Source organism: Chroicocephalus ridibundus, chromosome 5 (genome assembly GCF_963924245.1).
Source record: "Chroicocephalus ridibundus chromosome 5, bChrRid1.1, whole genome shotgun sequence".
NCBI classification, from domain to species: Eukaryota; Metazoa; Chordata; class Aves; order Charadriiformes; family Laridae; genus Chroicocephalus; species Chroicocephalus ridibundus.
The window spans coordinates 11,143,349-11,158,459 of NC_086288.1; the positions used below are offsets into that span (position 1 = coordinate 11,143,349).

Consider the following 15,111-nt stretch of genomic DNA (forward strand, 5'->3'; position numbering starts at 1 on the left):
CTAGTAGTTTCAATGGCTTCTGCTGTCAGCCTGTAATGTAGGTACTTCACACAGCAAAGCAAGACACCTGTAAACTCTTGTATTACAGTTCTACATCTCTGTATAGAAAAGACACTCTCTGGGAAGGTGTGGGTCAGACTTTTAGAAAATATTTACTCACTTCTCACATTACCTCACATCTGAGAAGCCGCTGGTGTTTAATCACAAAATTAAAGTTGCTTTAAAAGGTGAAGCCCCTCCTGAAAGAGACAGTCTTCTATTCTGCTGTGTTCTGCTGTGCCCTGTAGAGGACTCAACAACAGGCATGCATGTCTTCGCTGTAACTATGTAAGTTGCAACTAGACAAGCATAATTTCCTGCCTATTCCAGTAGGAGTTAGTTCTTCCAGCACACTTTTTGGACTTTTCCCGTTATTTTTGATTTGGAGTAGGACATGTCTTTTATTTAGTTGTATGTGTAGTTCAGAGAAACTGGCAAGCTTTGTGATAGGACCAAACAATCGCTAGTGCATGGCACGTGTACTTTGCTTTTCAAATTGCTTAAGGGTATTTAATAATCCACATGACAGATAAGATGTATTAATGTTCAGGCCTAAAAGGAAATAATCCGAAATACCTCATTGAAGGCGGGGAGAGGAAGCCTCTGGCCACAAATGGGCTCTCTTTATACAGTAGGGCAAATCTGCAAACAGATAGCATGATGGCTTTGTGTAACCTAGGTAAGCAAGGAGTTTGCTCTTTGCTTCTTTTGGAAGGCATTCAGTCTGAAGCAATGCTGCTGGAACAGGGTAACTCCCCTGGTTAACAGCCTTTAGAGGTATGCAATGCTCTATTACTGAACAGCGATGGATAGTTCTATAGGTAGGAAACAGACACTGTCACTGGAGGTCCTACATAGCAGACTTTGCACCAAAGAATGATATTAAGTATTAAATATTGCTTTGGAAGAGGCCAGCTTTAACTGAGTTCCTGTACGCTTTCCTCCTGGAACAAAAGCCTAGTTAACCTTTTCAACAAGACTCAGTTCTGAAGACTCAGGTGAAAGCCCTGTTTTCTTAATACGCCTTTGCTGGCAACAGCGCGAGTCCTTTGTTTCAGCTTCTTATTGTCTTCTGTTGAATTGCTGTCTATTTTGTTTTCAGTTTGTTTTCTAGCTTATTTGGTCTTCCTTGGTGTTTTGTCACCAGGTGCTCCAGAGCTGTCGCAAGCACAGCAGTCTCCCTGGTGGCATGGTATTGTGACCAAGCACCACGGACAGGGCCACCTCTTCACTGGTTTAAGAGGCCCTGCACTAGAGCAGGGAATTATCAACCAGAGGAATGCCCAAACTGGGGAGCTTTTCCAAGAGGTAGTTAAGGAAGCTTGTCCCTACTGTAATCTTTTACTCCTACAGCATCCAGTGATGGTAGTGAAGAGACTGGACTTTTCTAGACATTTTCTGTAATTCAACAGCTAGCAATCTCAACCTGTTTTCTGTACGTGCAGTAAACGTAGATACTGAGGAACATGGAGATGCTAACTTGTCATAGGCCTTGAGACCTAATGAATCAAGAAAATGTGCTGTTTCTGATACTCTGATCAAACATCTCTAAGGTCCATTTTAAACTGCTTTCTTTTGAAGATGGATTACTGATTTGCTGCTGCTTTATTTAGATTCCTTACTAGACTTCAAGTACTTTGGTTAGAAACCATTCCTCTGTTCATTCTTCCATATTAGAAAAGATGCATTTTGGACCCCTAATTATTCCCTGGGTTTAGAATGTCAATTAAAAATATTCAGTCTGCTTTCTGCAAACTACACTTGATGCTAAGAAAAAAACTGAGTAAGCTTTAGTTTTACAGAATTTCAAACTGTAGTTGCTAGGATGCTCTGCAGATGAGCTCAGCACATCATCTTGTTTGTTTTGATTGTTATTTGCTGTTATGCCAGTTGGGTATGGATTTAGTTCATCAGGATGCACACAGTACCTGTTCCTTACATCTGAAACTTACCGATACTGCAAATCTGCAGAGCAGGGGAGTGGAATCATCCACTGGTTAGTTATTAAATTTTGTGATTGATGTCAAGAGCAGGAGTCAAGTTTACGAAGTAGGGTTATTTCCATTTGATGCAATTGGTACTCCATATTTCCACCCTCTAGCAAAGAGGATATTTTGTGAGTCACCAACTGGGATGTTCACATGAACTCCTCTACAAAGGAAAGGGTAATTTAATTACATAACATCACTATTCCCTGCTAATGCCGTCACTGGATGATACAACCTGACCTGCTCATCATTCCTATGCTTATGGAAATCAACTAAAGTATGCTTAAAACTGTGAAAATTATGAACAGGATTGCAACTTTCCTGCTTTTTATACCCTGGAATGGTAACACATTGGAATGGAACTTACTATGCAATCATGAGAAATGCAGTTATTGAAATAGCCGCCTGTGCATATGAGGTATGTGTGTACAAATAGCAAGATCTGCATTAGATTTAAAAGAATTCTGAAGAATAGAAGATTATTTTGGTGCACGTGTCGTAAAATAGTTAAGCTATTTTATCTTACCTTGCTCTGAAATGGTATTTTAAGAGAAATAAACATCTCTACTGCTAGATCTTAGGGGGGGTAAAAAAAGAGGAAAACTAAACATTGTTTTTGTGCTGTGGCATGTGTTGTATGTAAAAAGATACTTGTTCTTGTTTTGCATCTCAGCATTCAAAAATGAATTTCTGAAGGAACCTTTTCTTGCCACAGAGGGACTCAATTAGGCAAGGGTACATTAAAGAGGCCCTGTATTTTTAATACTGTCAGTCTGACTTTACCTTCTGGAGCAGAGGAAAAGCCATGTGAAAGAAAGTGGCAACAGATCCACAGAAGGGAGGAACTTGATGAAGTACAGAGCTTTCCTCGAGGGAACTCAAGTATATAGAGGCTAGAAACTGATCGAAGCACAAAATTTTACATATATGTGAAAGCCTTGTCTGGAATTACAACCTTTTTCATGATTATTTGATCTAAGTTCCACCATGGAAAAGGAATTAGAAAATGTGTATGACTTTTCATGTAAAAGTGAAAGAGCTTCTCTCTCCACTGCCAATGAGAAAAGGCAAGATAACTTACTTTCTCATATGGATGGCTTAAAACTTCAGATTAAAAAAAAAAAAAAAGACTGTGTTACCAATGCAGGGAAACTGTCCTCCAGTATGATCAGGGAATTTTTCATAGGCTAGTGTACTCTAATTACAATACTATAAAAAAATTCCAGTCCCCTCTCTGGTGGACAGGAGCAGGTTGCAGATAGTGTGTGTGTGAGATGGAGAGTGCCAAATGCTTGAACTCTTTATTTAACTTAGCAAGTATATAACAGTATAGGAAACCAACTGTAAATTTAGATGACCATATTCTCCAACAGTCTTTCAAAGTAAGTAGAATAGTAATAGTATTAGTTGTTTTGTAGGAAGGTTAAGTGATTTGTTTGTAGTCTATGCAAATTATCTATGCTATTGAACCAATATCGCAAGTCAAAGTCCACACTGCGTTGTGTCTAGTTTATACCTGACTGATTGAAACTTATAATTGTGATGTTCATTGGTACCAGACTGTGACTGCTAAAATTTTTCTTCAAATGAATCGGTTCTGTCTAGAATTGCCTGCTTTGCCCTGGTATAATCTATCTCTGCCAAAAAAAAAAAAAAATAACACCACAGAAACAAGGTAAAGCACCATACACACTTATATCTAAAGTTCCTTCTTCAGTTAAGCCAAAATAAAGTACTTCCTCTTCTAGTCCTTAAAACCTTTTGTTCCCACTTGTTCATCAATTTGTTATACTGACTCAACTTTTCTTGGTAACATTTTTCAGAAAATCTGTTTGTTTTCAGTGGTGCTTTAATATTGATTAAATAGCTATTAGAGATTTAATATACTGTGTATACATCTGTTGTGTTTTTCACCAAGTTTATTGCTTTATGGAATCCATATTTTCTTACTGATTATCTCTGTGACTTTCTTTTGTACTACAGACTTCCCAGAAGGTTTCAGTAGGCATTTCAATTTTTGTAGTATCTGTATGATACCCAAAGTGGTAGGATACAACCATGAAGGATTACTGGCTTTCCGTGATAGTTTCTTACCTTCTTTATATCCCTGAAGGATTTGTTCATGGAAGACTTGAGTAATGAAGAGCAGTGCACTAATAGACTAGCTCCTTTACCATGCCTAATTAGTAAAAATGAAGAATCTCTTTGCAAGATTTTGTGTGAAGGGAGTATATGTATGTGTTAATAAAAGTTCTGTGATATTAGGGTCTGTCACTTTTCCTCTTCACATGAAAATTCCAGCTAGAGCTGTGGAATAGTCTTTTTTTTCTTAATTACTATTATTATTTTTAACTCTACCAACTTCTGCAGCTGATTTCCACAGCCCCGCCTCCCCCCCTCACCCCTGTGCTTCTGGCTTTTGTGAAGGCATTTTACGTAGCCTTTAACCCTTAGTGCTACATATAGCATCTCTTTGTTTCTTTTAAACCATGTCTTTTTTCTTGTTAATGCCTGATAGAGAGAGATGCTGATCTGTGTCTCTTTGATAGCACTACCAAATTTTTGGAGCTCATAGAGACATCAATCAAATGTCTGTTATTTGGCTCCTAGGAATTGGTCCAAATATGTATATTTAGGTACAATAGATTATCTGTATATATTTAGAACAGTAGCACCCTCCCTTCTCTTCTTGAAATTCAAGCTGTAATCAAACTTATGTGCTATCAGGCTGAGGGAAGAAAAGCATGTTTTTTTTTACATGCCCAAAATGTAGTGAAAATCCCTGTGGACAGTCGTGTTTACAAGGGTAACTGTCTGCATTCAATTGTGGGTTGTAAAAGTGCTTGCTTGAATAAATACACTGAGCTATCAGACAGAACAACCAATAGTTCGTAGGACTAATTGACCTTGTCAGTAGAATAGAAACACTTGCAAATAAAATTCCCATTGCCAGCAAAGTTGCAGCTGAAAACCCCTGAAGAAACTGTGTATATCCTCTAACTATCTTGGAATGCAATGATTCAAGCAGCAGACATGTGTGATGGGGGGGGCGGGTAGGAGGGGGAAATCATTAACTAAGAAAGTTTTATATACCAGCATTTTTCTGTGACCTTTTTCTCGTAGCATGAGGTTATAGGTGTTCTTAAAATCATTAAGTATTTCACTTTCCCTATTCAGTTATGTTTTCTAACAATTGTGATTGCTTTTACCATATCTCAGGTTCCCTTGTATTATTTGTTTTGCTGGTCTGCTATAATGTACCCTTTTCTGAAAAGGCAGAGATGTTTGGCTAGTAACCACAGCATGTTGTAATGAGGGTGGAGTATGTTTGTCATTCTACAGCAATGGTTGACTTACAGAATGCCAGTGTCTATAACCACACATATTGTGGCAGTTTATCTTTTTGAATATATTCAAATTGCGTAACAATGGAGAAGAATCAGAGTAAATAACAGAATATCTGGTCTTCCAATCAAAAGCATGATGGAACCATTTTTTACTTTACCAGTGATGAGTCATGTATCTTCTTATTAAAAAAAGGAAAATATTTCACTCGAGAAATAAATCTTTTCAAATGAATTAGTCATATATCAGACATTTCCTTTTAAAAAGTTGGATAATGTCACAGGTGGAAGTAGTATTTAAAAAAAAAAAAAAAAACAGTGAAAGACATAACAGGCTTCACTATGTACTATAAAAACATGATTTTATTTTGGTTAGAAAACAAAACAGGAAAAATGGCATTTGGAAAAAAGGTCTGAAAAACAGTCTAGTTAGCTGCTAAATAAACTTCAGAGATGAAGGTTTAAAAAAAGCACCAAGATTTGTAAAAGGGGGGGATAGTGTATTTCACCTTAAGTAAGGGACAATGTGTAATAAGGGATTTTGTGGTTTTACAGCTCGGTGCATGTGTTTGAAAGCTGTTCTCTCAGCAACGTGGGTGGCAGGTTATGCTACCATATAATGTATTGTAGTTGGCTCTCCACACTTGTCAGGGTTAGCGTTCAACCATTCGGAAAATTTTCCCATTGTTCTATCATGTGAACCAAGGCTAGTGTTGAATTCCCAATAACCTTCTGCAGGAAAAAGAGGTTTAATTAGAAAGTTTGAAATTTGATTACTTCGGTTATTGTCTTAGTGTACTTCTCTCTAATTTAGGTGCTTATCTGCAAATGCAATCAATTTTTGCTCAGAAAGATGAAAAACAAACTTAACACTGTACTGCAGTTGCTTCAACACTTTTAAAAGAAAACTTGTATACTCAATTCTGTCTTTCTTCAGCATTAACACTCTATTTCCATCTTAAACATGTTTGCTTTAGATGGATCATAGCTTTTGGCAGCTACTGCATTTTTAGCAAATAATACTGTTTCTAGTAAGAGTTGCAAAAAAAAAAAAAACTTTGTGTGAGGTCCTTGTAAACTGAACCTTGGGAACGTTATGTTATTTCTGTATTTTCCCTTCTTTTGTGCTTCTTCTCTATTTGTGTCATGGTTATAAATTACATCGTTTGAACTAGAGAATTAAAAACATTTTGTTTTGTGATTCCTGTAATTTAAAAAGGAGAATGTTTGTTTTATGTGTGTGTTTTTTTTGGTTTTTTCTTTTTACCTGTTATTTCAGAGGCTGGCATACAGAGAAATAAGCAATTATGGTATTGAAATTCCATTGTGCCAGCACCTCCAGGGCATAATCCAAAAAAAACAGAAAAATCGCCTGCTGGGTTGTATGCAGTATGCTTGTGTGAACATCAGTGTCTGCTGTTCACACATCATTTTTTACTGAAAGTTCCTGTTGGAATAAAGATTCTGTGTTTGGAGGGTGCACTGGGATATTTGTTGGTCAATGGTTTTTCAAAGTTTGTAGGGATTTCTAATTACAGTTTACCAATGTAGGTTCACTAGATACTTCTTGCAGATAATCATTAATGCTGCAGAAGTAGGAGAAGCAAGCAGAGATTTGGTTTTGCCAACATAAAAACCGTATCAAGAAAGTGCTTGATGCGCTTCCCTTTGTTTAAACATTCTGCTTCAAGACTGATCATGGGAGTGAGGAATAAAGTGGGTGGTTGAAGGGGGCGATGGTAGCATGACAGGAGAGACTCAAATACTTAAATTCTCTACTCCAGCATTTTAACACCTTCCCTTCGTTCCCCCTTCCCCTGCCCCCTCCCCCCCCCCCCCTTTTTAGTGTAAGTGTGTTGTGGAGTTAATATTTTAATACAGTACAAGTGCATCCAGCATTACAGCTCACGCTGGTTTTCAGTGTGTGGGCTCATCTAGAATGTCTTTATGGTGCTCGATTGGATCACCCCCTTCAGTTGATCAGAATTCGTTTTAACTGTATTTTGCAAAAACATGTGTAATACTATCCATTTGCAAACTGTAGTGTGTAGCAACATCTATTTTCTAATTTGTTTTTAATCTGTCTGCACTTGGCCATGTTGTTGGAGACCCTGGTAGGCAAACTGTTTAATGCAGGGACGTTACAGTTTCTAGTCTTTTGCTAGGCTTATAAAAGTTAAGAGGAAAGGAAATGATTCTAAATCTGATTTAAAGGTTCATGCCAGGTAAAGTGTGGTAGTTTACCTTAGTACTCAAGATAATTATCTACTTATCTGACTGCCTAAACTCTGCTAACGTCCTTCTGCTAATATTATTGCCAGTGGCAAATGATGTCGGTGTATGCTTGCCAGTATAGAAATTATGCTTTTGGTTATCTGTCTGAAAAAAGAATAAAATACTACAGACTTGACTTCATTGGTGGGTTTTCTTTTGGTTCCTGCTCCCCTCAACTACAGTTGCTGTAACAACGTTGTGCATCTCTTTTTGTTTTCCTTGCTTGTAAAAGATTTTAAGGGAAACTTCTGGTAACAATTTTAATTGTGTGTGTCCCCAAGGGGAAATTGCTGTGTGGATTTTGTCAGTTAAGTTTTTTCTTGGATGTTTGAAGAGGCTCCTGGTCACATAAGGCTTCAAGGTTTGAGCTAAGGAAAGCTGAAAATCTTTGCTTTCTTTGTCTGTGGTGTCATTTATTGGCTTCTAGGGAAGTGTGGAGGGAATGATGAGTATTCTGGGAGGAATACAGACACCTGACTTAACTGGTTGTTTAGCAGAGTAAGAAGGTAGGTACCATTGAAGAAACTGTCTGAAAGAAGGGACTCTTCTTTAATCTCTAGGGAGCAACATGCTAGGGAGGAGGTCTTGGAGAATTGCTTTCTGATATCAGCAGATGTGTATTTGAAAGGGAGATTATGGTTTTTCTGTAGTAAAGGGGCCTGCATACTGCGTGAAAATTGTTAAATAGAAGGCTGTTTACCTATCTCCTCTTCTTTTTCTTCCCCCTACCGCTTTCTACAATCATGTTCTTTCCCATCATTGAAGTTCCCCAGACTTCTCCCCAGAGAAATACAAAGTTATCTGCTCTGGTTCTGGATCCCATAAGTAAAAGAACATTGTGGGAGTCCAGTACTGAATGCCAGCATATTGCTTGAAAGGTTTAAAACCGAGTTCTTTTGTGTCAAAGACGATAGTAAGATATTGCTTACTCACTCCTGCTTTTCTCTTTCTGGAGCGGTTGCTAGCCAGTTGGAAATATCTTGCAGTGGCATTTGAGCTATTTTTTTCCACAAACTGTGGATTGGGATTTGGAGGATAAAATCAGTGAATTATAAATAATCAGCTTTGTTTTACCTGATTGTCTTCACAGACTTAATTGTGGAAAGTAATCCTTAGAGGGAGTACTAGATAATTTCAAACGGTGAGAAGTGCTAAATACGTGCAGAAAGGTCAAATCAAAGATTGATTCTGATCCCCCTGGGTGCTACTACTAACACAGTATTAAAATCCTTCAAAGAAGAAAGCCAGCAGTTAACATTTAATTTGGGTTAAGCATAAGAAAAGAAGATGCAAAAGGAATGGGAACTTTCTAGGATAACTAAAATTCTTGTGCTGTCATCTCAACTGGTGCTGGTCAACTGGCTCATCACACCTTATTTCCTGTTTCACTTAAACAACTTGTACGCAACAGCAGCTGAGAATATCCTCTGACTATCTTAACCACTCCTCTTTAACAGTTTAGCAATGGTGTGGGGGGAGGAAGTGGCCCCAATGCAGAAGAAATTAGGAGCCAGTTTGGTCTGCCACTTATTATTTTCTAGCCTATGTGTGGCTTCCATCTTGTAAGTATCTTTATTTGCACCGGTACAAATTCAATCAGATTTAGCTATTTGTAGTACGTATTGCCTCATGGCAAGTTATCAGGTGCTGCTACTAAGTAAGACTTCAAAAAAAACCCAAAACAAATCCATAAAATGCACTGGATGTGCCATGCTTTATGTCAGGCCAGCACCAAAACAAACAACCAAAAATTTCCATAAATTCACAAGTAGTGGTGGCATGCATAAACAGTAGTAAGAATATATTATTCTGTAGCTCTAAAAATTAAAAGACAGACTTTTTCTTCAGGTAAAAGTAGGCGAACACGTGTATTTCATGTAGGTGTATGGGGGGGGTATCATTACAATCATCCTTTTTTATTAATATTGTTCCTGAAGCTTAACATTTTAGTGAAAAACTGAGATTATTCACAGTGTCATTAAGAATGTAATTATGGAAAGGAATGCTGTTCACAAGTTAAAGGTATCCTTGAGGTTCAGAAGAAAATACTACCTGGCAAGTCTAGAACAAATACGTAGTTCTTGATCAAGGGATTCAGTTGCTTCAGATCTATCATCGTGACAGTCCTTTCTAGAGCTAGGTCTTGCTCTCTTGATTGCTGAAATGCTATTTTGATCAGGGATTATGTGTCTGCCAGAAGCTTTGACGAGAGCACTGCTAGACAGTGCCTATGTCATTTTCTTTGCTAAGTTTTCAGGGAGCAGGAATCGAATGTGGTTTTATCCCGTCCCTTATCTCAAATAGTGCATGGAAATGTTTCTATAGATCTGAAGTATGATTTATTTCTCTCTAAGGACTGCTCTCTGGCTTATTCTGTCATAAGATAACCAAGATCATGCATTTGAATCAGAAAAATCTTTCCCAGGATTTTCCCATTTTCTGCGGGAACGCACAAGAGGGTGGAATGAGAGTAATAATGTAGCATATGTCTGGCTTGAGGGCCTGTGCTCTCTAGCCTTCTTCGTCCAATTCCTAAACTAGGTTTATCTCACACTTCCATTTTTTTCCAGAATGAATTCTGGAGTGTTTTATGTCTCATGTTAAAGGAATGTTAACAAATACAGCTTTTATTGAGGCTTTTTATGAACGCTGTTCTCAGACACAGTCTTTGAGTGAATTGTGAGAGTCTATCCCCTAATACGTATTATGCTCCTCTTTTAAATTTGTTTTTTCCCCTTCTGTGTCTGTTGGAGGTCAGATTCAACTGTATGTATGAAAGATTTTTTGGATAACTTCTACTAGCAAATGTAGAGAATTCTAATTTGTTTCTTTTATGTTGAGCTTCATTCATTACATCTTAGCAAGATGATGTTACTCAGGATAATTAGTGCAGTTAAATCTTTTTTTTGGTGGTTGTTGTGAGAAGAGTTCCAGTTCTATATCAGGAAAAATGATTTAGTAAACTTTTCAAGTAGGTTTCCCTCTTTTTGAACAGGTCTCTGTAGTGATTGTGACAGTCACCATGTTTAATGGAGAGGTTTTCATAAATCGGCTTTGTGTCAATCCAGCAATGCTGGGGTAAGAGCTTATATTGTGGAATTATTAGACTTCCATTTTTTTGTTTATACTGTCTGTTACGAGGAGATAAAGATTTACTCACATAGCAGAATTAAATTAAGCAGAGGAGCATGTGTACCCACAGGACTTTTAAGATGTATGGTAAGTCATCTACATTTGTTAGTCCAATTCCATCAGGTTGTTACCGACTTCACGTCTCTAAGCAGTTGAGATGATATCCAACAGTAGCTCTAGATTTAGGGCTTAGTAGGCCTATTGCTAAGCAAGTTTTCAGTTGAGTCACTCTTGTGTTTTGGTTTTTTCCACTGCTGCCTCATTCTTCAGGAGCATACGTGATGTAGTTTTATTTCGATTCTCATACAGTTTATGCTGAAGAGCCTATATTCTTACATTGGTTGAACGTAGCATTAAGACTATTCCAGATTGCTGTTTACAGTGGACATGTTGTTGCAATGAGGTAGTTGTTAGCCCAACACTGTATAGCTCCATCTGAATATCTCTTTGAACTGCACATTCTTTGAATGGTAACTTGAGGAATCTTTGACTCTTAGAAAAAAGTCAGGAATTAGAACTCCTCTAGATTAAGAGAAGCAGAGTCCAGACCCTGACCTCCACACTAAACAATGAAACATAGCCTTGCATTTTTCTGGCCACACTCACATATGGATGTGTAAGAAGGCACAAGCAAAAGGTAAAAACTCTACCAGTATGTTAAAGAAAAAGAAATTGTGTGTAGAGGTAAAATTAAATGCTTCCATTGGGCAGCAGTCCTGGTTCCAGCTTAGCAAATTTATGAAAGTGTATTCTGGCTTATATAAAACTACCCAGCTGAACCTCTGACAGATACACTCCTATTTCTTCTCTTTTAAAGTTCATTCATATGAAAATATATCTCCAGTGAGACATGTTTATGAACTTGGGATCTCTTTCAGATGAGACATTGCATTTTAAATTTACACAAATAGTTTTCACAACTGTCTCTTGCATTTGTTTCCAATGAGTAAATATTCCTTGAGTTGAGTATTACATCTACTCTGGATCCTGTGAAATATTACTCTGCATTTGCTTATTGAAATCAGGTGTGCTATAATGAACTTGTGTAATGTTACAGTTTATCAGGTTTTGCCCTGCTCGCCTTTACTGAGTATCTGCACATACAGAGTCCTTAACCAGATGCAAAAATGTTTTACTTGTTTGTATACTACACTTCTGCAGGATTTGGGGATTATTTACTTAGGTTTATGCTCTTTAAATCCCTTGATTTCTAGGAGAGGCAGCCTCCTTTCATTCGCTGCTTCTTCAGAAACAAAGTAATTCCTGTGCAATCAGGAGAAATGCTTTCACTTAACCCCAGCATTTTTTGTGTCTTACAAAGCAACAACTTGTCCTCTTGCTGGTAAAGAATAAGTAGGATTTTTTAATTTGGTAGTACTTGGGTGTAATTTATTGCAATATTTTTCTAACAAGAAACTCGGGAACTACATCTTTGTGCAACCGATAAAATGTTAGGGCCACGCAGTCTTGTGGGCCAGTCTTCTGGTAGAAGAAGAAGAGAAATCTAGTTCTCTTCGATGTGTAATAAGAGCCCTTTTTGGTGAGGCGGGAATGTTTTTCTTTTGTTTTAGATGCGCTTTCTTCCCCTCACGTATAAAGGGTGCTTGAGAGCCTGCAGCTGTCTGCTACTACTACTGTTGACTTTTTAAAAATCTCGTGTTATTCCCATATTCTCATATTTATTAGTTTACCATATTAATTTTCTGAAGCATTCCAGTATTCTCTGAGGTGCAAAGTGCAAGGCATGAAGGCTACCTCCACTAAGTTATTGAAGATGATTTGATATAGGATTAACTCAGTGTGGCTAGTTTTCAGATACTTAAATCTTTAATATTCATTGCATAATATGATTTTTTTTTCAAATACTTTCTTTGTATAATTTAACTGTAGCTATGTCTAGACATATTTCCTGGATATGGCTAAACAATTTTGAAGGTAAATTATGGGCTGATTTTTTTTTGCACTTTCACACAAACATAATATCATTCCATTATATACGTTGGAACAAATGGGAACTGCAGACATCGGAAGTAGAGTTCTCATCCATTGTGTAAACTTCTGCACCTTTGTAAGATTAGTTATTTCCCAGTACTGTTTTCAGTCATTTAACTTCCATTTGCCGTGAATATGTGCAGTGCATCCATACAGTCCATTTATATTGTTTCTGCTTGTACCCAGCAGTTCTGGTTCAGAAAAATTGATAGTACATCTTCCTTTATGTTCTTCAATCTTCTGGTTTCTGATGTCTTAAATCTGTTTGCCTTTGAGGTCATCTTGTATAAGGCCATACCTTAACAAGTAATTGTTGTAGGATTTTCCTTTTAAGCACTTGTTTCTTTGCTTACAGGAAATTCTGCTTATTCTCTCCTTTCTTGTAGCGTTCTGTGGTGTTCTGTTACCTTTCGTAAAAAGGCAGCTGCCTATATTAACACCTTGTCCTGTTCTTCAGTCAGCAGTCCCATTTGTCATGTAAATTCACCTGAAGTCAGAGGGTTTTTTAAAATATATTTTCAGACTTCTTTGCTGTAACATGTTCCACTGCTCTTGTTCAGTCTGTTTTTTGTTCTCTTTGTTTAGCTGTCTGCTCTTTCAGTTTCTGTTATCCTATTTCCTGGTTTCCCTACCTCTCTTCAGTAGATGGTTGAAGTGCTACTGTCTTCCGAGGTGATGTCCTTATTTTGGATGGATGCTGCTTTGAAAAAGGACTAAGGTTTTTAGGTCTTAGTGCAAGAATTGAAAATCTTAGGGCTTTGAAGTGCTTTTTGGGAGGGGAGAGGAACTCAAATTCATGACTGAGATAAGAATTTAAATAAAAGGGCTAGTAATGCCTAGTCTTAAGTAAATTTTAAGAACTTTGTGCCTTGTTTTGTTTTTCTATGAAAACTTCAGTCCAGATACTTAACTAGATGTTTTTTTAGATAGTTCTGTCACTATTTTGTATGTTGTGTCGTGACTAAAAGTTTGAATGCAGATAGTGCCATTTGTTGGAATGAATTTGGTAAATTGTAGCATGTTTTGTTGTGTTTGACACTTTTTTCTTTTATAAAGTAGTCTCCCTGTTTTGTTTTTTTTCCCTGTCTTCTGATGGGTAAAAGTTACTGGAAGGGTTTTCAAAGAAACAGTTCTATGAGTCACACTTGCCGTGCTTATGTCATCGTTTGCTTCATTTTTACAACAGTTGATTCTTTAAACATATAATTGTTAGAGAATCTTCTGGTTCTATTCTGCATTGTCACATGGCATACCAAAAATGACTTCTATCAGTTGGTTGTCATCTGCCAGACTCCTACTTAGTAGGATACTTACCTGTTACCTTGTGTATGTGGGACCTTCTCCTTAGTTACTTGTCCATAAAATGACAAAAACACTGCAGTGAGATAAGCTTTTACAATTTGAAGTGCTTCCTAAAAGGTACGAAATGTTTGATTTCACAAAACGAGATTAGCGCTTCTTTCTAGATGTGCAGTGTGTATATATATTCTAGTAATTTTTTGTGTTTTTAATGTACTGTTTCCTTTCTGTCATCTGCATCTATAATACTCTGAGTTACTGATAATTTTAGTTGGATAGTACCCTGTTTTTTCTTTAAAAATAATAAATTAAAAAAAAAAAAACCCTTCATCCCTCTTTCAGAATGCTGGAATTTTGGAAAGTTTAAAGACGTGCAGCAAACCCCATAGCTTTCCTACCATTCATTTTTAGGGCCAGACCGTCCAGCTGCAGTCTGTTCCAGTATGTCTGCAACTTAGACTTTAAACAACTTAGGTACCAGAAGTAGACAAACTGAAGCAGAAAGTTTGTTTTGGGCTGCATTACCTATTTTTGACACTGTCAGCCAGGCCACCACTCTAGAGCATAAGCTCAAGAATTTTTTTTGTTGCTTTTTCAGCTTCAGCGTACTATCTGCCAAGCTCAAGGGAAGTAACTGAGATTCACGCTGGAGCCAAGTCCCTGTAGGTCTGAAGGATTTCCCCTGATACCAGGAGTCTTCCCAAAGTTTAATAGCAGTGCACCTGCAAAGGTATGGCATTCCTGTCTATTGTGACAGCTGGTTAATGAGACAGAGGTCCCAGCAGGCGAATGCTAATGAGCTTAGGATATGTTTGCCTTCCCTTCCTCCACTCTTGACTGATCTTTAAATGAATTATGAAAACCATTTTTCATTAAATCAGAGATCCAAAATTTCACAGCTGTTATGACTGATTTCAGTTGGAGACAGTATTTCTTCTGGAGCAACAGGTTCCTGTTAAAACGGAATCTGTTTTAGCTGAAACCAAACTAAACTTAGATGACTTCCTGCTGTGGATTGAAGGTTTGCTTTGGAGTTTTAGGCC

General features: G+C 37.5%; 1 protein-coding gene across 3 annotated transcripts in view; it reads left to right on the top strand.

The window, feature by feature from the left end:
- ANAPC10 (anaphase promoting complex subunit 10) overlaps positions 1-15,111 on the top strand; it is a 37,434-nt gene that overhangs the window by 12,237 nt on the left and 10,086 nt on the right. Inside the window, exon 5 of one of the 3 annotated variants that reach the window (XR_010071210.1) lies at positions 14,667-14,798. The exons of the other annotated variants lie outside the window; for them this stretch is intronic. The gene's annotated coding sequence lies outside the window, so the exon portion shown is untranslated. The remainder of the gene's footprint in view (positions 1-14,666; positions 14,799-15,111) is intronic. 3 annotated transcript variants of the gene reach the window in all.